Source organism: Narcine bancroftii, chromosome 7 (genome assembly GCF_036971445.1).
Source record: "Narcine bancroftii isolate sNarBan1 chromosome 7, sNarBan1.hap1, whole genome shotgun sequence".
Lineage (NCBI taxonomy): Eukaryota > Metazoa > Chordata > Chondrichthyes > Torpediniformes > Narcinidae > Narcine > Narcine bancroftii.
This window is the reverse complement of record NC_091475.1, coordinates 146,369,855-146,395,727: the sequence shown is the minus strand read 5'-3', so window position 1 is coordinate 146,395,727 and position 25,873 is coordinate 146,369,855. Positions and strand designations below refer to the sequence as shown.

Genomic DNA, 25,873 nt, shown 5'->3' with positions numbered 1-25,873 from the left:
GTTAGCTAAGGTGAAGGAGAAACTACAATTAATGGAAAAAGACAACACAACAGAAAAGCTCATTTTTCTTTAACCAGAGAGTTTTCATGAAATAAAACCTAAATTCCTTAAAGAAATTCAACAATATATAACTGCAAAAATTCACCTAATAGCAGATAACCATAATTAATATGAATGCATGAGCCAACCCTGGCGATGTCAGTTAATTGGATATGTAAAGGATCATATTTCTAACTTAGGTAAATGAGAAATGTGCAGTCTGGTTCAAGTGCAGGGAAATTTATCCACTACTTCTGAACATTTCTAACTCAGTTCTGAAGATGAATGCAAAGAAGCTGCTGTAATTTCCAGATTCACTTCTCAAACTACTGTTGAAGGGGAGATGGCAGATTGCGTTTATTCTAAATTTGTGTAATTTGCAGATAGGAGAAAATATTTCAGGAGATTTATGTTCACAGTTATCAATCACTTCAAAATTTTGAGATAGGTGATGAAAGGATCCTATTACTCAGGCCATTAAAACATTATATGAATAAATAATACAATGATAATAAGTGCTACATTTGATATGATCAATTAATCAAAAACCAGGTGATGGATTAATCCATTTTCTCATCTTTCAAAGCTTCACATTCAATCAGTAACAACACATTTGCATCCCTTAGAAATCTGCAGATATATCAGATATTCAACTGATTCATTAATGTTATTTAAGAAAAGAACAAGTTAGTTAACAAGTTAGTTAACAAGTTAGGCTACAAGAAATAAGAATCTATCTGCCAAAAGCAATTAAACATTTGCATTTTCTAATGTATTTGAATATTCATGACTTTAATATATACTCTGGATTTCAGATTGTTGAGGCTGATCAATAATTAGTTTGCTTTATGTTTTGATTTCAGTCAGAGTACCTCACGTTAGTGACATTGCTAACAAGGTCGCATGCACTGCCCATCCCTAACAGTACTTGAGAACATGAGATTAGCCAGTTTCTTGAAACGATGCAGTCAGTTTGAGAAGGTACACTGATAGTACTGTTTGGGAGAATCGGATGCAGTGATGCTGTGCCTATTAGAGGAAAACCTGCAGGGGGTGGTATTTCCAAGCTTCTGCTGCACTTGACCTTCCTGGTGATAGGCTAGCAGTCTTCAATCTCATCTCAATGGCAGCACATTGTTAAAAAAGAATTAGATTTAAATAATCTCAAAAAACCTATTCTTCAAATATATTAAAACCTACAACATGATAGCTCTTCGGATTTAACTAACATCCATCAATGAAGGCAGATCGCTTTTTGTGACAAACTTTTAGCTTCAATTTCTGTTGCATTAATCATCTATCCTCATTCAAAGGACTGTATAGTTGTGAAGTCAGCTTTCTCTGGCATTATTTTGATGACCTTGACAACATTTCATCTTAATGGAATGGATACTTTCTAAATGTGTCTGAGACTTTGGAAGCTTCAAATTAATCCTGTTTTCTTCTATTAACATACCTTAGGCCCCAGCAAACCTTTATTGGCTTGTCACGTACTGTGATCAACCGTGACAGTGAATTCCATGTGTTTAGTTATCGTTCCTGCTGCCTTCTATTTCATTTATCTTTGTATTTATCTTTTTCTATTTTATTCCATTAGTGAAATTAGACATTATTTTAACCCCAATTTCCTTTGTGTTACAGGCTATAGGAGGCGAAGGGGATATTACATTCTCAATGATATGAGAAGCACATCCCGTTAATATCCTGGCCGTTTTTACTGCAAAAGGGTGAGTGGTTAGAAACAGTGAAGCATTGTGCAGGATATTGGCGATGCCGTGCCTGAGAACTGTTTACAGTTTTGTTCCCCTTGATGAAGAAAGGATATATAGGCATTGGAGGCAGTCCAAGAGATTCACTCGGCTAACAACTTGGATGAAAGAGTTCTCCTATTATGAAGGCTAAAATATTGGATTCATATTCTTTGGAATTTAAAAGTATGAAGGTGATCTTATTAGAATATACTTTGAGGTCATGAAGAGATATTTCCTAGATGTGGGACAATCTCAAACAGGGGGACATTGTTGCAATATATGGAAGATGTCATTTAAAATTCAGGTGCAATGAACATCTTCCAGATGCTATTGCAGCTCTGGAATTCCCTGCCTCAGATGGTTGTGGAGGTCAATTCATTGGGAATATTTAAAGAAGGATCTTGCATCAGTGGGTAAGTGAGATGAAATCCAGGGAACTTGGGTAAAGGTTAAAGGGGAATAGTTCAAAGGGAATATTAGGGGGAACTTCTTTATGCCGAGAGTGGAAGGAGTGTGGAATGAGCTGCCTGCTGTATTTGTAAATGCCAATTCGGTTTTGACATTTAGGAAAAAAATGGATAGATACATGGATGAGAGGAGTATGTTTTTAAATTTATACAGCACAGTAACAGGCCCTTCTGGCCCATGAGTGCATGCCACCTAAATACCTCAATTACCTTATGGCCCCGATATACACAGAAGGGTAGAAAAAACCGTAGCACCTGAAGGAAATCTATGCTGACACGCGAGGCGAATATATAGACAACTCCATATTTGAATTCGGATTACTACTGCTGTAATAGCATTGTGCTAACCACTCTGCCAAGAGTATATAGAGGGATATGGCCTGGGTCCAGGTCAGTAGGACCAGACAGAATAATAGTTCAGCGCAGACTAGAAGGGCCAAAGTGCCTGTTTCTGTGATTTAGTGTTCTATAGTTCTATAGTGGACGAACAATTGGAGAGGATTCTTAGGGGAAAAATGTATGAATCATAGTCTTCTCATGGATAATTGGCATGTTTTTGTGAAGGACATGTCAAGTCTCACAGGCCAATTGAGTTTTTTGAAAAAGTGGCAAGAGAAATTGATGAAGATAAGGTGGTTTATATGGTGTCCATCAATTTTAGTAAAGCAACATGATTAACAAGGTCTTCCATATCATTCAGAAAAATATGAGGCATAAGATCCATGGAAACCTGGCTATATGGTTTCGAAATTGGTTTACCTTCAGAGCAGAGGGTGGTAGTAAGTGGAACGTTTTTTTGCCTGGAGACTAGTGACCAATGGTGTTCCATAAGGACCCCTGCTGTTTGAGACTTTTATAAATGACACGCATGAGGAAGTGTAAGGGTGGGTCCTTAAACTTGCAGATGACAGGAAGATTTGAGGCTCTGTGCATGGTAAAGAAGATTGTTAGAGATACAACAGGATATAAACAAGATACAGATTTGAGTAGAAAAATAGCAGATAGAGTTCAATCTGGATAACTGAAGTAATGCACTTAGAAGGTGGAACTTGAAGGCAGAGTACATGGTTAATGGCCGAATTCTTAACAATATGGAGGAACAGAGACTGTTCAAGTTTGCTGTGCAAGTTGATAGGGTGGCAAGAAGGTATATGGTGTGCTGTCCTTCATTAGACATAGAACTGAGTTCAAGAGCCATGGAGTAATGTTGCAGGTCTATAAAACTCTGGTTAGACCACAATTAGAGTATTGAATTCAGGTCTAGTCGTCTTATCCAAGGAAGGATGTGGAAGCTTTGGAGAGAGAGCAGAAATGATTTTTCAGCATGTTGTCTTGATTAGAGAACATGTTAAAGGTGAGTGAACTTGGGGCTTTTTTCTTTGGAGCATCATAGGATGAGAAGTGATCACAAGGCATAGACAGAGTGACAACACCTTTTTTTTCCCAGGGTGACAATGGCCAATACCAGAGGATTTTTTTTAAGGCGACAGGATTTTTAGGGGATATATCAAAGTGGAGGGTACATGTAATACTGGGGATAATGGAGGGGGCTGATACAATGGGGACATTTAAGACTAAGAAAGGCACATGGATGTAAGAAAAATGTTTTGGCCTGAGAGTTTGGGAAGGAAAAGATTGATGTGGAGTAGGTTTGTGTAGGTTGGTACAATACTGTGGCCCAAAGGGCCCAGGCTGTGCTATACTATGTGTGGTGCGCTGTTAGACAGAATCAGACGCACACAAGGTAAAGACTGAATAACAGGCTTTAATCCACAAAGACTTCCACAGAGCCAGGCTGGCTATGGCTGCAGCAACTCAGTGTGAAGCCTCTGGAGACCGGCGCAGGCTTATATCCCAGAGGGAGATTGACACCCGACTGGGTGGGGGTTGATCCATTCAGGCCAACTGATTGGCAGCCGGCCAGGTGTTGTCCTGTCCCCTTACATTCCTGCAGTTACAGAGGTTGTCCCCTGCAGTAGGCCGGTGGTGTACCACCACATTATGCTGTGTACATCAGTGAATAGAAGGTTACTGGGAACAGGGACAAAGGAGGAGATGAAGCCAGGGGCAGATAAACCATCATAGCATTGAATGGTGAGGTAGGTTTGAGAGATCTAATAGCTTACTCCATCCCCTATTTTCTTGTGTTCTCATAATCTTGAAGGGTAGCAGGTCATAGAATGCCCCATCTTGGATAGGCATTGCCTTTTATGAACAATTCTTATAAATATCTCATAGTTCACAAAACACTTTATGCATTTATGAATGTACAGTATACTAGGGGTGGCATGGTGGCGTAGCAGTTAGCACAATGCTGTTACAACACCAGCATTTGGGACCTGGGTTCGAATCCTTTACGGTCTGTAAGGAGTTTGCATGTTCTGCCCGTGTCTGCATGGATTTTCCCCGGGGGCTCCGAACCCGGGTCTCAATCACTGGTGCTGTAACAGCATTGCACTAACTGCTACACTAACCTTGCGGCAGACATAAATAGGTTCTTGATTAGTAAGGATGTCGAACGTTATGGGGAGAAGGAAGAGAGTGGGTTTGTAAGGAAAAATGCATCTGTTATGATTTAGGTGCAGAGCAGATTCAATGTGCTCCATAGCCTTATTCTACTCCTAAGTCGTGATATTATTCAGGTAACATATAAAATTATGAAAAGGATAGATAAAATAGAGGCAGGAAAATTGTTTTCACTGGTAGGTGAAATCAGAACTAGAGTCAAGATTCAGGGGAATAGATTTAAGATGGAGATGAGGGAAAACTGTTGTTCCCTGAGGGTAGTGAATCTGTGCAATTCTCTGCCCATGGAAACAGTTGAGGCTACTTCATTAAACATATTTAAGGTTCAGTTAGATAGATTTTTATATAAAAAAGGAATTAAGGAATATGGGGTAAAGGCAGGTAGGTGGAGTTGAGTCAATGATCAGATCAGCCATGATCTTATTGAATAGCAGAGCAGGATTGATGGGCTGGATGGCCTAATCCTGCTCCTATTTCTTATGTTCTTATGTTTTGAAGAGTGAAACTTTAAATTGTAGAAGTACTGGTCAAGGCCTGGTGTATCTTTATGCATGGTTGTATCCAGTATGAAAGGCATACCAGTTTATGGATGAAGAGTAGCCAGTCCAGATAAAGATGTGTTTGTGAAGGGAGGATTATATAATATTCATTCAGTACCCCTTTAAGAATTGCAGCACAGACCTGATTGCGGTTGTCATACATAATGCCACATCAATGATGTCAGTCAGGTTTAAATCCAGTTTGTCTGTAGCAGTCAGAAATGAAATACACCCTGTTCTTCTGTATGCTCCTTTATTTAGCAAAGTGCTTGACAATCTAACAGATGGGATGATAAATGAACAGTATGATAATAACTAAGGAACTGATGTAGGGCTTGAAGGATATTCTGACAAAACATCTCTGCTGGACTTGACATTAAAATGAAGCATGCAGCAACTGCACAATTGTTTTGGATAACTTTTTATAATTAAAGAAAGGATAAATATGGCTTGGATTATGTTGTGGGTATAACTGTTTAAAAATTGTACTATGTCAAGTCAAGTCACCTTTATTTATCGTTCATACCATGCTCACACGGTAAAGGCGAGATAGCATTTCTCCAGGACCACCGAGCATATTCACATAAATATAAGTTAGAATAGAAGTTAAATACATTAAAATATGTGACCAATTGCTCACATTGTTACAGTTTGAGTTGTACATTCTTTTTCTCTCTCTATCTCTCTCTCCCTCTCACTTTCATTTAAAGAAAGCAGTTGTTTTTGCACATTGAATATGCATAGGTGTCTTGACATCCAGAGGATTTCTGACCTCCAGCTATTCCCCGATACTCTTTTGGTCGGTTCAGTGAATTTGAAAGTTTGTATGTCAGCAGAGATGTGCCTGCCACAGGTTGATAACAGTACTTTTCTTTGTTAATTGTCTCTCTCCCTTTGAGAGTAAATGACATCTCAGTGGGCTGAAGCTTTACAATGTATAATGCATTCTGTTAATTTGTCCAAGATCATTGCTTAAAGATGACGGATTCCAGTGCCTTTAAAGAAGTGGAAACTGATTCTTCCAGAGGCACTAACTTTCATTGATATCAGTAAGAGCTGCAGAAAATTTTCTTCCTAATTTAGGACTGCTTTGCCATTTGTGAAGTTTCCATCACCACTTATAAGCTCACTCAGCACGTCCAAACATCGGACAAGAGATTTTCCTGCTCTTATTATAGCTCAGCTCATCTGCTAACTGCATCAATTTGCTGAGCTGATGAGAAATCTAATTTTAAACCTACATAGTGCAGCAATTTTCTCTTGGGCTGTAAACTATGATGGACCAGCAACATATTACAATCATTTGTACATCATTACCATTTTTATTTTTTATATTATTGCTGTAAGATGGTTCATAATATGTATGTTTGCACTAAGATGTTGCTGCAAACACCAGATTTTGTGACTTGTTCATGCCAATAAATTCTGATTCTAAAATTGATATCGATAATGAGTTTACAGTCCTATAAATTGGACAATATACATATGCACTGAAATTCTTGCTTACTGCAACTAAACAGGTATATTGTAAAGAAAACCTGCAAAAACAACAAAATGAACTATAATTGTATACTTGAATTTATATCTATATACAAACACCAACAATTATGCGGACAGTCTTTCTGTGGTGTTTGGAGAAGTCCTTGATTCGTGTAACAAGGGGAAGTTCAAAAGTCCCATAGGTTTTGCAAAGAAACTGTTCTTGAATCAAGAGCTACTGATTTTTGGGTTTCTGTACCTTATGAAACAGGTGATCCGCCAACTGCAGTCATGTGAAACTGCTCTCAGCCAATTTAATGTTCCAGAAGTAAGCATTCCACTTTGACTTTGCAAAACATAAGCTGAATATCTGGAAGATGAACAGGATGTTCCTGGATATTCAAATCTGTATAATCATGCTGTTTCTCCATTCTGCAGTTCAATCAAACGGCAGAGCATTTGGCGAAGAATTAGTGGTTAATATCTAGCATATTACAAAGTCTCATCATGACTATGGAAAGGGAACTGTTTTCACCTGAATAAGTGAAGGTTGTTGATATTTGTAGGACTGGAATTTCAGAAGTAACAAACTTGTGCCTATTGCATCCATACTTAAATTTTCCAATAATTACCATGGGTGAATCTTCAAATAATAGAATCCATAATTAACCCAGCTCTGACTTGTCATCAACAGTCGGTTCTGAACAAGCCCACCTCATCTATGAAGGGCACACACTGAGTTTAGTCAAATTGAAATGGAAGTTGGTAGGTGCTCTGGGCGAGCAATTCGAGAGAATTCATCAGCAAATTTGCCTTTGTTCTATAGACATTTTGATCAGAAATAGGTGGCTGTCAATTAAGACTTTTAATGTAATTTGATTTTTCAAGAGTGAACTGATATGTGCTTCAATTATGTTTAAATCATTGCTGGTAGTTTTGCTGCAGTCATTGTTACAAATTCTTGGCTATCTCTATTATCCTCTCCTTTCACCCCCGGATCCTCTCTCTTACCCTATCAGTTGCTCAGTTCTATTTTTAGTTATTAAATTTTGGTCAGTCTTTTATTGTATCTCATGCTTTGTTGCGTTTTCAGTCTTTCAGTATTTTGGCACCTTTGATTCATTATCTAATTCTGTTATTCAGGGGTGGCATTCAAAGACGTCAAATTAAATATTCCATGCTTTTCTTCCTCTCCAAGTTCTGTCAAAGGGTCTGCTGACACCTCCTACCCAGCTGAGTGTTTCCCATATTTTGTTTCACATTCCACATGTATGCCGATGACACCTCTAACTATCTTGGAAACCATTCAAGCTGCTCCATTTTCTCAGATTTTTTTGCTCAGTTTATCTGGCATCAATATTTGAGGAACGTCCTATATTTGGATATATTTCCAGTGCCGATGTCGTGGATCAAATAAATTATTTCCTCTGCTGTATGCTCTAGGTCTGAAGCCATTTACGGAGTGGAAACAGGCCATGTTGGCCTTTCGGGTCCGCACCGGTTCACTAGAACAACTCCACTAGCTCAAACCTCCCGCTCTCCACCAATAACCCTCCAACCCCCTCTCCTCCACGTACACATCCAACTTTCTCTTAAATGAGGGACAAAACCATTGTCTTCTGTTTCACAGCATGCTCGGGCCATAATTATACAGCTCAATAACTGTCCCTTTTACCTACCATATGCATGTTGACCATTTCTCATCCTGTTTGACTGCCTCAGCTTTCTGATGATCTTGCTTATTTCAAGAAACTGATGTTCAGGTGATCTTGTGTTTTACAGAGGGACAATTTTTCAGCTACTGATCTGCTCCATTTACTAATACAGAGTTTCCAATTTATGAATGACCTGACTTTTGAAAAGCCAATTTCATACTAATTCTTCTGTACAGTTTAAAGCAGTTTAAAAGCTAGTAACAAGAAGAAGAAAAAAAAAATGTTTCCTATTGGTCACTATTGATTGGCTACAGAATATATTCATTGAGTTTAATTATGGGAACCACCCTAAGGCTGGTTATTCAACAAAAGAAATGAATTGTGACAAGTGTGTGAAGAACGACATAAATAAAGGACAACTCAGGAGGGGAAGGGGAGATTGGGGATAAAGAAGATAGAAATAGGAGAATAAGGAAAATGTTGGATGTTGTAGGAATGTTGTCTTATAAAGAGTTGAAAATAAGAAAACAGAAATGGAAAAGGAGGAAAGGTAATGATGGAAAAACGGAAAGAGAAGATAAACAAAATATAAAATGGCTACGCTGAACTATATGACTTTAAATATTAATGGAATACATAACCAAATTAAAAGGAAGAAACTACTAAATTTAAATGAATAAATGTATTCCATTAGAAAAAATAACATATAGGTTAAGAAATAATATTGAAATATTCGAACAAGTATGGGAGCCTTACATTAAATACAATAGCGAAAACCTACCGGGGACAAACATTACCTAAGTTGATGGAAGGAGAAGGAAAGAAAAGAATGGACTCAGTAGAATTTCTGGTGTATTTTTGTTGAATGACAACATTGTCTGACTGGCTTAATGCAACTTAGATTGTATACCTAAAATGGATGAGAGGGGGGGGGGGGGGGTGCGGGGTGGCTTGGGAGGAGGGAGGGGGGGGGAGAAAAAGTCACTGTATATGTGTGAAAAAGAAATAGTGTATATCATGGCTAATGTGATTTATGGTGTGAAAAATAAATTTTTTTTTAAAAAAAAGAACGACATAAATTGGCTCAATTTTGAGAAAAAAATCAGTTTATAGAAAGTGCTCAGGAATAGGACCCTTGTATAACCTGGGGTAACCCTATTTTGTTAACTTAACCCTGGCAATATTCCTTGGATTAATCTAAATAGAAACGTCAATAACTATTGTCTGCAAAAGACTTCATGAAAAGAAATACAGAGGCAAACCCCTAATTAGCCAGAGAAACAGAATGGGCAGATTACAGTTTGCTATGAAGCATTTAAAAGCCTGCAGACTTCTGGAGAAGGGTCTTGTGGACAGATGAGACCAAGATTAACCTGTATCAGAGCAATGGCAAGATAAAAGTGTGGAGGCATAAAGGATCCAAAGCATACCACCTTTGCCTTGGCTTGCATTTTGCAGTACATTCTCTGTATTTCTGTTCATTGATATTTCCATACCTAGCTCCTGAAGAGTATTTTTGATCTGTCAGACACAAGCTTGGGGATTTTTCTTCACTATGATGAGAATTCTTCTGTCATCAGTAGTTGAGAACTTCCTTGGAATACCAGTTCCTTTTTGATTACTGAGCTTACCAGTAACAGTTGATTTTCGTCACTCTAAGGTTGGGCGATGTCTCTTACTTTATATGTTTTTCAGCCTCAAAATGTGTTCTTTGACTTTCATTGGCTCAACTCTGGTCTTCATGTTGAAAAATAGCAACTATAGACTCTAAACATGATTAAAAGCTTAGAAGCAAGTCTATCTCTCTCATGCCTGCACCAATGAAGCATTTAAATATACCTGAGTACTCTCAAACTAACTTCAAATAAAATCTGAAATGTTCAATTCAATCACATGTGAATTGTTTGATTACAAAGTTAAAACTGGGGAAAATAACAAGGAAAAAAAAGTGACATTGTCCCAAATGTTATTGCTGGCATTGTTTAATCTTTATTGTTGAGAATGATTGCTTGATTTATTTTGATGATTAGGGGATTGTTTCCAACATGCAGTTGCATGTTCAGTCTTTTTATTCACAAAATCCCAGTAATTACCCAAGCAAGTTATTACACAAATACGCAATAACATCTGATTCTACTTTTTGTACTTCATAAAGGTTCAAGAAACTAATTTTAAGTTTCAAATTAAAATGGAAAAAAAAACACCGAATTATGGATCTTTCAGCATCTATGAAAGAAGAAACAAAGATTAATCTTTCAGGTTGAAGATTAACCTCTGTTTCTCCTTTGGGTTGGCACTATTAAACATTTTTACAGCGTCAGTGATCAGGACCATGGTTTGAATCCCACGCTGTCTGTAAGGAGTTTATACATTCTCTCCATGTCTGCATGGGTGTTCCCTAGGGGCTCCATTTTCCTCCCATTATTCAAAACATACTAGGGTTTTAGGTTAATTGGATGTAAATTGGGCCGCACGGACTCATGGGCCATAATAGCCTGTTACCCTGCTGTATGTCTACATTTAATAAATTAAGTATTTACCATTTACTTTGGATTTCCAACATCTTCACATTTTTGAATTTCATTATATTCCAGTTCTTTGCATTTCTGTTAATCCTGTGGAGGAAAAATTGCAAATTTATTATTCAAAACAAATTATGTTCATGATTTGGTATGAAATAAAATCATCAACATTAAGTACATTTCACTAGACATAAAATAGCATGCTCATCAACCCCATCAAATTAATTCTTAATTAATTCATGAACAAATTTTATCACTTTCTCAGGTAACATTATATTTTTCTTTATATCTTGTTTCTATCAATAGCTATCTCATTTAATACCCAAACAACTTGACTGTTTTAACAGAGCAGGAGGAAGAAAACAGGTTAATCATTAAATTATTGCAAGAAAACAACATGCTTTTATTTTAACGATAATTCTTGCCGGAAAAATAATTTTATTTGGAGAATGAGATACAGGATATAGTTAAGATGGGAAAAAAATAAGTCTGTGGGTGAAGAGGTTGAAATGAGATTTAATGCCACATCATTGAAGAACGGTAAATTGATCATTTGCTCTCTTTAATTGCATTAAGAAAGCTTCAATGCTAAACTTTCACTGTAAATCTATGATATTTCCTTTTAGTAATTGTTGCCTTTTTCTCTTCTTTGCCATCCACTCATTGCTACATTGCATGCTGGAGAATATGAATCTATTCTAATTGCTGTAAAATTATTTCATTTTAATTCAGTTTTACCTTTCTGAAAAGTTATTAGAATTCCTCCATGTAAGTGAACTGAAATACTTATATCAGTAGAAAGTTCATGCCCTTTGGCACATAACTGGGAGATGCACGAAATTATGTACAATTCACATGAAAAACCAGAAAAAAATGATCCAATCAAAGTTATTCTTTGGAAACATGAATAACTTAAATTGCTGTAATTATCTTTTAACAGAACATTCAGGACGATAACTGACGTTATTTTACTGATTAACATGTTGAAAATTAAACCATTCTCTCTCCCATCTTAAGTACTCTGAATGCTATCAGATAATTATGATAATTTTGCTTGTTTTAGGTTCTCATTATGAAGTTAACTTTTAAAAATTTATAAATAACCAAGGGATAAATTGAAAAACTAGATTTGAAATGTCACAATTTAAAAGTAACTTTCTTCTTAAAATCACTTTGTAATGATAGATGCTCACTACTTATAATGTGTTTTGATCACCATGAAAGAAAGAGTTAAGTTAGAAAATGAGATTAGAAAAAAATTGAGAACTGTTTTTACCTCAGAATTCACATTACAGTGTCAGATTTGGCTTTGAAAATCATAATGTCCTTGATTCCATCAAAAAATAATTTCCTCAAATAGAAATAAAGTTAGATTAATATCAATGTTAAACTTTAAAACATATGAATCTACCATGTCATCAGTAATATCCAGTAGTACACTTAACAGTTCCTGACATCACATATTTTAACTCCTGCCAGTTAAGTGCATACAGACTAATATAATTTTGTCAGGAGTGACAGTAACATGATGAACAGCCTAGATCTCACTAAGTTCAACTATAATTCAGCCATATTAAAAGACAATGATTATCTTGTGCATTAACTGAGATAAATTTGTGGCTGTCATAAATAAATCACTCCAGAAAAGCTTTAACTCCTGCACTGTATAATAGTTAAAAGCAATGCCTTGTGAAAGGTTTGTTAAGAGGGTCAGGAAGACTCTCAATTACCCAGCCCTACACATCCATCTGCATGTTGTAATATATGTAATAGTAAAATGTGATTATTTAATGAGTTCAAGATGTAGCATATTACACAGCGCAGGTTTTAAAATATTACATCTTGTTAGGAGGTCAAATGCAATGGGTTGGGTCAAGCTGATGGCTTCCTGGAGAAATGCCATCATGCTGTGATCCCCATATCAGTGTATTCTGGACCAACAAAACTGCGTACTATAGTAGAAGCAAAGAGCATTTCGGAAGTTAGGTTCTTTACCTTGTTGATTTAAGGGGCTTCATACTGTCTCTGTATATGTCTTATCAAACCTTGGCAGGTTTGTCAAGCTCAGATCCAGTTTATTTGAACCAAATCTCCATTTTAACTTTCACATATGGGCATCTTTCCTATTGCTGGTTTCCATGCTCCACTCTCATGGCTCCGCATGAACACACATTTTCGATTTGGACGCTCTTTGATACTTTGTTCAAATGCTAATGCTTTGTTGGTGATAGATGAGTGGATAAAAGGACAAGACATGCATCATACCAGCTTTGGGCCATGGAAGGTACATCAGAATCAGAATAAGAATTTATTTTAATGAATATGTCATGAAATAGATTTTTTTTTTTGCGGCAGCGATCATAGTTACATGTTCATATTATAAACCATCTTACAATGTTACTATAAAAAATGTTTTTTAAAAAGTAGTGCATGAAAAGTAAGGCAATGTCTTTGGTTCATTGATTATTCAGCAATTTGATGACAGCAGGGAAGAAGATGCCCTTGTGCTGCTAAGTGCTCGTCTTTAGGCTCCTGTATCTCTTTCCCGGTGGTAACAGAGTGAAGAGGGCATGACCTGGGTGGTGATGGTCTTCGAGGAGAGAGGCTGCTTTTTTAAGACACTGCCTCATGTAGATATTGCTGTTACACCATTCAATAAGCTGATAATCTCCCTCCTGTTTGCTTCCTCGTTGCCGTTTGTGATTCTGATGTCATTAGCAAAGTTGTGGGTTGCATTGGAATTATGCCGGGCTGCACATTCATGGGTGGAGCAGTGAGTGGAGCAGTGGGATAAGCACACATACTTGGAGTACGCCTGTGTTGATAATCAGTAAAGAGGAGACATTGTTTCCAATTCATACTGACCGTGGTCTTCCGATGAGAAAGTCAAGGATCCAGTTGCTGGAGTGAGGTACAGAGACCTAGAGTTTGTAGCGTCTTGACCAGCACTGAGGGAATAATGGTATTGAAGGCCAAGCTGTAGACTATGAAGTGCAGCTATATGCATGAATTGCTGTTTATGAGGTGATCCAGAACTGAGTGGAGAGCCAGCGATATTGTATCTGCTGCGGAGCAATTATGATGAAAGGCAAATTGCAGTGGATCTTTGCTTAGGTGCAAGTTAATTCTAGCCATGACCAGCATCTCAAAGCATTTCATCAGAGTAGAATTTAGTGCCCCTGGGTGGTAGTCATTGAGGCAGCTCAGACTACTCTTCTTGGGTATCGGCCTGCTCCCTTAAATCTCAGATAACACAGACTTCATCACAGTGGTGTCTTCAAAGAGATTTCCATGTATCAGATGCATTGCTCCTTCTAATGCTGGTCATATTACACGGTTCCTGATATTGGAGGACATTGCAGTCATAAGTCAGAAATCTTATCCCCCCCCCCAACCAAAATATTCATTGTCTATTTCCAATTATATTCAAAAAGGTGACAATGAGGTGCTTCCAAGCACTGCTATAGTCAATATGGTGAAGGTACTCCCTCAGTGATCAAAGTTCAGATAATCCACCAAGCCAACAACTTTGAAGAATTTCATTCAGAAATTTGGAGGAAGGGCCCAGGTGATGCATCAAGACACTGCTTTATCAAAAGATTCTAGTGAACACTTTAGTCGTACAAAGAGAACTCTCTTGACTTATCTTATCAATTTTAATCCACTGAGAAAGGTCTACAGCCGGGAAAGAATTTGACACTCCGAGTAAGAATCAAGGGAGATGCGAGTATGGTTTTTTTTTCAGAGTTGGAGACATAGTTTTAGTGTCTGCAGGAACAACTGGCCAAGTTTCTAACTTTTAATTGCCTAGACTAATGAAACAGTCTGAAGAAAATTCTTTGGAAATTGTTGGGAGTAATCAGAACCAAATTACTTACTTCCAATTACTTTTTACTTGTTTGAATGTGCATTGACTGCAGTTTTACTGTCAAGTTTTGGATTCCTTATTGCATATATTATTATTATAATAAAATCTCAGCTTGGCCGCGAACCAGTGCCTTTTTGCCTTTTCAATATATTGTTTACAACACAGTCCTAACTTCTCCATTGAACAAGGAAAACAATGAGTAAATATTTTGGTGGTCTCAATCACACTGTGTAAGGATGGAAGACTTTTCCCCTCTCTGCAATCATTTATAAACCACATAAAATGTTGGCTTAAAACTTTATGGTTTAATGGTCAGCACGATGATCATTTTTGGTCTCAGTTTTATTTAATTATTTATTAGCTGTAAGATTAGGATTCAAAGATCAGAAATTTAGGTTTTGGATACGTCTTTCACTTGATAAGCAAATGACCATCTTTTAGCCCTCTACATGCAATATTTCTGGAACTATTTCTGCCATAACTGCAGAAGATCTCTGGCCTTTCCTGCTGCATCATTTGTGTGTGGGAATAGGACAAGATGAATGGATTTTTAGCTCCCAGAAAAGAGTCTCATTTCCACAATGGGATTTAAATATTTCCAGGATACTTCCACTGCTTGGAATCAGGTGTTTAGCATTGTCTCCACAATTTTTGCAGGCATGCTGAAAGCAAGCAAGAAAACCTTACTATCAATGAACAAGCCCAACTGTAAAGACGGAGATCCTCTGCCCTTACATCGGGGGACTTACCTTCTTGAATGTGCCTTGGCCGGCCTGAGATGCTAACTGCGATCCCTCTTGGAGAAGGATAATCAGTGGAGTGCTGTGCTCTGCCACATGGCTTGAATTACAGCCGCTTTTGCGGCTGGTTGGGGCGGGTTGATGATGACTCTGTCGGCTCCAGAGGCATAACGAGGCAACACTAGACATGAATGTGGCGCAAGAGCAGCCTTTTAGGGCTACCCCATGAAAGGCAAGATCCATGTTTCCCCTCCGTATTATAGCCGGCCTCAACGTGGAGACCTGACGCGAAACGGCCTACAAACAGAGGATATTTTCTTCTCGTTAAAGGATTTTTAATTTTTCTAGACTATGTGTGCTGCTGAATACTAAAGTGAGATTTACAGACAGGAATGTTGTTGTAAGAAATCAGAAATGTGGCCAGCAGTGTTTTCAAACTTCTATCCAGATTGAACTGTGTGATTGCACATCCTTCAATCATGCTCAAAAAGTTATGTTTTGTTTGACAACTGTAAATTAAGATGCACAAAGTTCATCATAATGTAATGAAGAAAATTAAACCTCCTGCTAATAAATCCTTGCTCTTCCTGTGACATCACCGGATCTTTCTCTTCATTCATGCTTCTTTGTGATTTTCCTCCTGCATCCTCCTGTACCTGTGAGTCCTTCCAACAGTTGGAGCAATCAATGACCACTTGTAGATACAAAGCAAGCAGTCAAAGGGTTTATTAATCAGAAAACCCAGGCATGCCTCTACATGCTGCTGGCTCACGTCCAAGTTAGGTATGAGGGGAGGAGGCTAGGACTCTCTGCCTTTATTAGGGGATCTTATAGGGAGGGGCTAAAGATATAAAAGGTGGGCCAGGCTGCCCAGCCCAGTGAGAAGATGCCTGCAGAGCTGTGTTACAGTATTAGCAATCAAGGTGTTCATTTTGTGAAATGGTAACCTCATTAGAAAAGGCATAATTTGGTTAACTCAGTGGTTGCTAAACAGAAGTTGCCCTTCTTCACCTTTTATGTGTGTCTTCTGGACACTATAAACAAGTTTCTGCTGAATTTTTTTTTCTCTCTGTGGTCTACCCTCTCCAAACAAGTGCATTACTTAAAAGCCAGCGCACAAAATTTATGGTGCAGAATGCTTGCATGCCTCTACAATTATTGCCCTTTAAAAATACAATCCTTGCACAGCATTGTAGAAGCTTGCAGCACTAGTCTGCTGAGTGAATGCCAACCATCAAAGCACTAATTCTTATTAACTCGTTGTTCCGCTTATATCCCTTCAGATTGTAATACTCACCTGTACAATCTAATGGCGACATACTATGGCCAATTCATTCACCAATCTGCACATATCTTGGATTTGGGAGGAAACTAAAACACCTGGAGAAAATGAGCATGCTTGCAGAGAGAATAAGGAACTGCCAGAGGTTAGGATTAAACCCAGGTTGCTGGAGCAGTGAAGCAACATCTCCATGAGCTGTGCTGTTGTGCCACTTAAAAGTGGTGTGTCCTGCTGCCATTGTGTTCCATCGATAAGATGCAACTGCAGGATACATTTAGTATTTCTTCAAATGAAGAGAAGTTGCAGGGTTGCATGTTTTCTGGAGAGGTTCTTTCATGAAGATTATATGCATATGAGTGCAGTGAATTTCCATCTACTATTATTCTCCTTTCCATTGTTCTATAGCATGAATCACACAGCAGGAAAACGAGTTCAATGCGACCATGCTATCAGTCATCTATTTACAATAGACTCACAGATTCATAAGGTCACACTTTGTCCTGACTCGACTGTATCATCTAAGATGCCTGTTACTGGTAATCCCATTATAGTAGCATATTTACACAATGTTGTGAATGTACCAACGATCAGGACTCGCGTTAGAATCACGTGCTGTCAGGAAGGAGTGTGTACATTCTCCCCGTATCTGTGTGGGTTTTCTCTGAGGGTTATGGCTTCCTCCCATTGTTCAAAAACTTCCTGGGGTGTAGGTTAATTGGGCGTAATTGGGCAGCATGAGTTGGTGGTCCTTAATACCGTACTGTATGTCCAAATTTAAATTTTAAAATTTTAATTAGCCTGTGTTTGACTTCATCAACTTTTCCTATCTATATATGTGCCCAAAGGCTTTTTTTTAATTGTTGTTATAGTACCCACCTCATTCCATGTGAAAATGTATCCCTCACATTCCTTTTAAATATTATCCCTCTCTCCTTAAACCTGTGGCTTCTAAATTTAGACTCCTCTATTCTGGAAAAATGAATGTGACTACTTATTCTATCTTTGCCTATCATAATTTTATAAGGTTAAGGTCACCACCTATCCTCCTTTGCGTCCAGGAAAAATTCCAGTCCATTCACAATCTCCTTGTAACTCAAGCTTTCCAGTCCAGGAACATCTTTGCCAACTTTTACTGCATGCTCTCTAGCATATTCACCTCCTGTATTCACCATGTAGCCATTCAGCTATTGAAATAGCAGTCGGACAACCAATAGGGTGACCTGATTGGTGTAGTGGTTAGTGCAACACCTTTACAGTGCCAGCATTTAGGACTTGGGTTTGAATGCTGCTCTGTCTGTAAGGAGCTTGTACATTCTCTCCGTGTCTATCTGGGTTTTCCCCAGGGGCTCCGGTTTCCTCCCAATTTAAAAAAAAAATACATATAGGGCATTGTAGATTAGTTGGGTGTAAATTGATTGGCACATATTCATGGGCCAACATTGCCTGTTTCCATGCTATATGTCTAAATTAAAAAAAAAAAAAATCTCTTGGGATTTCATTGTCCTCAGTGCAAAAAAGGACTGAAAACAATAACTCTTCAGTGAAAATGAGTTGACATCATTCCCCAAAAGAAACTATTTTTTTTTAATTTAGAGATACACCACAGGAACAGCATCTTCCAGGTCATTACTCTGCACCACCCAAATACACCCATGTGATCGATTAACCTACTAACCCCGTAAGTCTTCAGAACATGGGAGAAAACTAAAGCACTGGGGAAATCCACACAGACACAGGGAAAACATACCAACTCCTTACAGACAGCACCAGATTCGAACCCTGGTCTGTAATAGCCTGGCACTAACTACGCCAATCTCGTAGAAACTCAAAACTCAACCTTCTGCTGTTTTCTAATGCGATGTGATTTTGAAAAAAAGTAACTAATTTTAGGTAAGAATGACTGTATGAGGAAAGTTAAAGATGCAATGACATCTTGCCCTCATGGGTATCAGTTATGTTATATTGCAATGAATGATTATAAGGCAACTCTTTATTATTTTGTAAAATGATGCTAAAAGCCAGCAATATTCCCAGAGCATATCTCCAGTCATTTCAATATTGCAAATGCTGCTATGTTTAGTCATGCCAATATAACCTTCATCTATCTTTATGAAAACAAATTTTACTTTCTGAAAACAAAATGTTAGTGTTCTGCAATTTTTCTTTCTGGTAAGGAAGGGGAGTGAAATTAATCTCATGTTAGTTAACCATATCTGTGTGTGGCTATCATGGCATGGGAATCTTGGACTCTAACTTGCTAACCTGGAGGTAACATGAGCTACATTTTAATGAAAATGTGTGCTGAAGTGATTGCTTAATTTATATTGTGACCTGCAATAGTTCCTAAAGGCTTCTGACAAACACAAAGAAAAGATTATTTAAACAGATTTTGCATTTCATGCTAATCCTCTATTTGACAACACACCCAAAAAGACAAAATTTAAATTGGATCAATGTGTTTAAGGCAGAAATGATGTGGTTCCTGCTGGCTTCAGAGATCACAGCAGCTGTATGTGTGCCACTAAGTTTCAATGGAAGTGAGTCAGAGCATGAAAAAGGCAATTTCCATGGCAACCAGAGTTATTATGGAAAAGGTTGCTTTGGAAATGAGGTGAAATATTGGCGAAAGAGAGTCACATGTCTTCACTGTTTGTGGCAACCTTCACATTCCCAAGTCTGCATTTGCATTGTAGTTCCAAACTCTTGTTCCAACTGAATGCAAGCCTTTGAGGCATGGGATGGTCACCCTGCAGAGATCGCAGCCATTCACTAATGCTCCTGCAATTCACAGTTCCTTGTTGATTAACTGCAGATTTTGAGTTTTGTTTTGTGAGCTCACAACAAAGTTGTAAGTTGCAGATTACTGCAACAAAGTTTGTTGGAGAGGAATGGACTAACATCATACTTATTGTTGATGTTCACTCTGTAAATATAATTTGAACGATTAAAATTTCACTCGTTCTCTTGCACTAATTGCAACTATTTATTTACCTGTCCTTTTGCTTTTATTTATATTTATTTATTTATGCCACGTTGTGGTAATTTAATGTATACTATTGTACCTGGTGTTATATTGCATTCCTGTTTGGCTGCAGCAAGTGAGATTTTCTGTATATTGTATGTGCTTGGCCCAATTTGCCAACAGAAAATGGCCACCGCTATGCTAAAACGCACAATAAACTGCATTGATCCATGAGTTGAGAATAGGTGGAAATAAGGACAATTTTGGGAAGGAAAACAAATCAACATCCTGACAATAATTCAAGTGACAACTGCAGCTGGGGGAAAAAGACTGAAGTAAAGATTGTCAGGACAAATGTTCATGCATCATCTTCTCGTGAAGGATTCAAAACTGAGAGAAAACACCAAGGAAAGACAGTGGATGCAATATTTGTGGCTGTTCCTCTGCCGACACAACACTGACTGCATCTAGCAAATAATGAACTAAAAATATTCATACCTTGTGAAAAGCTGTGTAGGAAACTCTAAAGCACCTGGCTACATCATTTCGTGCATTAGCATTTATTGCAAAAAATCCTTCTCCTCATTCAGTGATAGTTTTGCATGCAATGTACAGTCTTGAAAATGCAGAGGAATGTCAGTGAGGTATTAATTTGCTACAGTTTTGAACCCACTAGTTTGGAAAACTTTCCAGAGACAAATGGTCCATTATCCCAAAAAGGTGACCACTTAATGATGTTTCTACCGATAAATTGAGTTTCCTTTTTCTCAACTGCAAAGGTCATCATATGACACTTTCTCTCTTCATTCTTGCATCAAGCAATGGCAGAGAATATGTTGATTGTTTGAGAAAATCTTTTGTGCCATCCCTTTCCAGAATGAAGCAAGAAGTAAAACACAAAAAAATCTGCAGACACTGGGGTTGAAGTAACAGCACAATGCTGGAGAAACTCAGCTGGTCAATAGCAAAGATAAAGATATATACTGACATTTCGGACTTGAGCCTTCTGATCTTTTCCCTATACACCACTACTGTAGGGTCAAGTTCAACTCCAACACAATGTATAAATTTGGCAACAACAGCATTACTGTGCGAGTAATGGGTAATGATGAGTTAGATTACAGGACTGTATTTGAAAATCTCACTAACCAAAGACCTGATGGCAGACATATTGAGGTAACTGTGAAAAAGTATCACTGGCATCTTTACTTTCTATAGAGTTTGAGGAGAATTGGCATGTTGTCGAATACTCCATAAACTTCTACAACCATATTGAAGGAAGTATATTGACTGGTTGCATCCTAGCCTAGATTGGAGTCTCTAATGCCCAAAAATCCAGAAAGCTTCAGGAAGTTACAGATGTGGCTGTCCATTATGGGCAATGACCTCCCATTGATTGAACCCATGTGTGTGAGGTGCTACCTCAAGAAGGCAACCAACGTCATAAAAGATCACATCACAAAGACCATGTATTCTTCTTATTGCTACTTTCAGGGAGGAAGCATATATGCCTGAAATCCAGGATTTTGTGTTCAATATTCTGTGTGAGAAACTCACTCAGCTAATTTCTAGTTTTTACCCACAGTAATCAAGTAAAATCCAGGAAAATTTCTAATCATCCTTAACTTTGAAAGATTTGTGCTTCTGTATTAATTTAGCAAGATTTCTGTGACATACATATGGACTAACATTATGTCAGTACAGTATTGTAAAGTGTGGACCCAGGAGAGTGGAGAGCGGAGACAAAGCATTGCTCCAAAGGTTCAACTGTTCTGCCCTAATGTTGGCATCTCTGTACATGTGCTAAACAGCCAGTGAAAGGAGTCGATGGTATTTTTAAACTAAAATCCTGCAACCTCGGGTCTGTGCCCAAGATGGTGGTGCCTGAGCTTGATAGCAGTCACAAAGGGTTGCAGACTCTAGGGAGCAGTGGACTAGCACAGGGCACCAGAAATTGGAAGATCACCCACCAGATGAGAAGGAGAAGCATAGGCAATGACCCTATGGGATGGTAACCACGGTGATGGACCAGCAAGGATATCGGCAGCTGAGGAACCCAAACAGGCTGCAGCTAAACTGGTCAAGGGACCCACATGGCCTGTGGGCTGCTGGAAACTTATAACCAGATATCAGAGTCAGGGTTCAAGAGAGAGCTTCTAAAAGGCCTCGGATGCTGAATTCTTCCTGAACGTTTTAGAGGTATGAATCTGGATCTTGGGTGGCCAATAGTTTGAATGGAAGTCTATGCAGCTGTAGAGGCTGCAGGAGTCCTGGTGGCAAATCCACAGTCAGTGACTCTGAAAGGACTCTTTTCCTTTTTTTTATATACATACAGCATGGTAACAAGCCCTTCGTGTCCACGAGCCCATGCTGCCCAATTGCACCCAATTGACCTATAACTCCCATACGTTTTGAAGGGTGGGAGGAAACTGAAACCCACGGGGGAAACCCAAGCAGACACGGTGAGAACGTACAAACTCCTTGCAGATGGCACCAGACTCCAACCCAGATCACTATAGCAGCAATGTGCTAACTGCTACGCTAACCATGCCACCCTTTCTTTCTCTCTTACTCTAAGACAAGTTTATTGTCAACTGATTGCACAAGTACAACCCAGTCCTCAGTGCAAAACACACAGACGTGCAAGACATAACACACATACAGACATATGATACATATGCAGAACCAATATTGATAAAAATAAATAAATCCATACCTTTTCATGAATATAAGATTCTTAGATTGTTAGTGTGAGTAGTTCTTTGGTTGTTCAGCCTGTGGGCTGAAGCTGTTCCTCAGCCTGGTGGTGTTGGCTCTAATGCTCCTATATCTCTTCCCCAATGGGAGCAGCTAAAAGATGCTGTGTGCAGGGTGGAAGGGGCCATCAATTATTTTGCATGACTTCTTCAGACAACTATCCTGGTAGCTCACATCAATGAGGGACTCCATTGATTCTCTCTGCCACTTTTATGGTCATATGGATTGATCTCTGATCCATTTCTCTGCTGCAACAATTCCAGACTGTGATGCAGGCAACCAGGATGCTCTCAATAGAGTGCCTATAGAAGGTTAATATAATGGTGGCCAATTGCCTTGCCTGCTTCATTCTTCTCAGAAAGTGCAGTCACTGTCGTGCCTTCCAGACAAGTGAGGAGATGTTGAGTGTCCATGATAGGTCAATATTTAAGTGAACTCCAAGGAATTTGGTGCTCTCCATTCTCCATCTCACAAGATTTCCCACCTATTCTCTGTAGTGTGAATGTATCTGTTTTACGGCGGCTGAAGGCAATTTCGGGTATTATTATATACTCTGTACTATTACATGACAATAGGGGAATCTTGAATCTTGTAATTGGCTTGTTTAAGTAGCTGGAAGCAGGCACATCCAACGCAATGTTGATTTATTCAAACCCCACACAAAAGGTATAACTGGTAAAACATCCTGTTCAATAGTAAATAGTAGAAAAAGTAAATGGTTTTAAGAGAAATTTATAAATCAATGGTATGTTAACCTAATTGGATCAGTATTGTAACAAAACTTTGATTTGTTTGCAGATAATAAAAATCATACTTTATTTGTGTCAATAAGTCAGTTGCTGAACATTTTGTTATGATAACTACAAAATCTATTTAAATAGCATTGGTAAATAAACTTAAATATAGATCAGCAGATATCCAGGTCAAGCTGAATTCCATCAGGTTCGTCTGTCTATATTAATGCTACACTTTGTTTTAACAAGGCTTTGGATTCATTTTAGATTCTCCTTTGGTTTGTCTGAAAGTTGCTTGCATTCTGTTCTTAACAAAGCTGACAAATATTACAGAAATGTTCCCTCGAAATAAGTTTGGATCCCTTTGAGATGTGATGAATTCTACTAAATAGAATAATACCTAGTGTCGCCGAGAATATTCTCCCAGAATCACAGTGCGGCTTTCGCGCAAACAGAGGAACTACTGACATGGTCTTTGCCCTCAGACAGCTCCAAGAAAAGTGCAGAGAACAAAACAAAGGACTCTACATCACCTTTGTTGACCTCACCAAAGCCTTCGACACAGTGAGCAGGAAAGGGCTTTGGCAAATACTAGAGCGCATCGGATGTCCCCCAAAGTTCCTCAACATGATTATCCAACTGCACGAAAACCAACAAGGTCGGGTCAGATACAGCAATGAGCTCCCTGAACCCTTCTCCATTAACAATGGCGTGAAGCAAGGCTGTGTTCTCGCACCAACCCTCTTTTCAATCTTCTTCAGCATGATGCTGAACCAAGCCATGAAAGACCCCAACAATGAAGACACTTTTACATCCGGTACCGCACGGATGGCAGTCTCTTCAATCTGAGGCGCCTGCAAGCTCACACCAAGACACAAGAGAAACTTGTCCGTGAACTACTCTTTGCAGACGATGCCGCTTTAGTTGCCCATTCAGAGCCAGCTCTTCAGCGATTGACGTCCTGCTTTGCGGAAACTGCCAAAATGTTTGGCCTGGAAGTCAGCCTGAAGAAAACTGAGGTCCTCCATCAGCCAGCTCCCCACCATGACTACCAGCCCTCCCACATCTCTATCGGGCACACAAAACTCAAAACGGTTAACCAGTTTACCTATCTCGGCTGCACCATTTCATCAGATGCAAGGATCGACAATGAGATAGACAACAGACTCGCCAAGGCAAATAGCGCCTTTGGAAGACTTCACAAAAGAGTCTGGAAAAACAACCAACTGAAAAACCTCACAAAGATAAGCGTATACAGAGCCGTCGTCATACCCACACTCCTGTTCGGCTCCGAATCATGGGTCCTCTACCGGCATCACCTACGGCTCCTAGAACGCTTCTACCAGCGTTGTCTCCGCTCCATCCTCAACATCCATTGGAGCGCTTTCATCCCTAACGTCGAAGTACTCAAGATGGCAGAGGTCGACAGCATCGAGTCCACGCTGCTGAAGATCCAGCTGCGCTGGGTGGGTCACGTCTCCAGAATGGAGGACCATCGCCTTCCCAAGATCGTGTTATATGGCGAGCTCTCCACTGGCCACCGTGACAGAGGTGCACCAAAGAAAAGGTACAAGGACTGCCTAAAGAAATCTCTTGGTGCCTGCCACATTGACCACCGCCAGTGGGCTGATATCGCCTCAAACCATGCATCTTGGCGCCTCACAGTTTGGCGGGCAGCAACCTCCTTTGAAGAAGACCACAGAGCCCACCTCACTGACAAAAGGCAAAGGAGGAAAACCCCAACACCCAACCCCAACCAACCAATTTTCCCCTGCAGCCGCTGCAACCGTGTTTGCCTGTACCGCATCGGACTTGTCAGCCACAAACGAGCCTGCAGCTGACGTGGACTTTTACCCCCTTCATAAATCTTCGTCCGCGAAGCCAAACCAAAGAAATGGTTAGATGCACTTAAAGGCTGTTCAGACTTGCCCTTCGTTGTCATGTCAGTTGTGCTGAGTGAGTTATTTTCAGATCCAGTGGCATCTGAAGCACAATCATTAGTTTTGTGACTCCTGGGCTGTGAAACACAACATATTAAAAGAAAGGACCAATCAAACTCTAACCTCAAGATTGCTGTAGCATGTCTCTGTGTAAGTCTAGCGCGTCAAATGACTCAAAGACTTGTTGACTCAAACCAAGACTTTTATTAACAAAAGCATAGTACATTGAGGTCGACCTGGATCTGGTTAGGTGCAGCCCTTTATGACCTGGCCAGTAGGTGTGGCTACGGCTCTCAGCCAATCATTATCACTATATGCAAATATATACAGTGGTGATAGGATCCCATATTATCACAGTAAGGTAAGGTTTTTTTGTCTTCCAGTAACTTTAATGAGGAACTGTCAGATTTTGCACACAATTTCTTACACGTTCAGGATCAGCAATATTAAATACTGTATATACTCATGTAATAGTTGAACTTTGGGGACAAATATTTTGGGTCAAATTTGCAGGGGTAGGTACTAATTTTGACAGTGGTAAGTACCTGTGTCGTTCAAGGCATAGGGAGCTCAGATGGTCAGGCTGCTAGGACTTGGAGAGGATATGTGACT

At 39.1% G+C, this 25,873-nt stretch overlaps 1 long non-coding RNA gene across 5 annotated transcripts in view; it reads right to left on the bottom strand.

Moving 5' to 3' along the window:
* The window catches only part of LOC138739961 (uncharacterized), a 91,457-nt gene extending 65,990 nt beyond the window's left edge, over nt 1-25,467 (bottom strand). For 4 of the 5 annotated variants that reach the window (XR_011342612.1, XR_011342615.1, XR_011342613.1 and 1 more), the window contains exons 1-2: nt 25,385-25,467; nt 10,997-11,071 (exon numbers count right to left, since the gene is read on the bottom strand). This is a non-coding gene — a long non-coding RNA (uncharacterized lncRNA). Of the gene's footprint in view, nt 1-5,464; nt 5,600-10,996; nt 11,072-25,384 lie in introns of all 5 variants that reach the window. The other variant, XR_011342616.1, reaches the window with a different exon arrangement.
* Between the last annotated feature and the right edge of the window lie 406 nt (nt 25,468-25,873).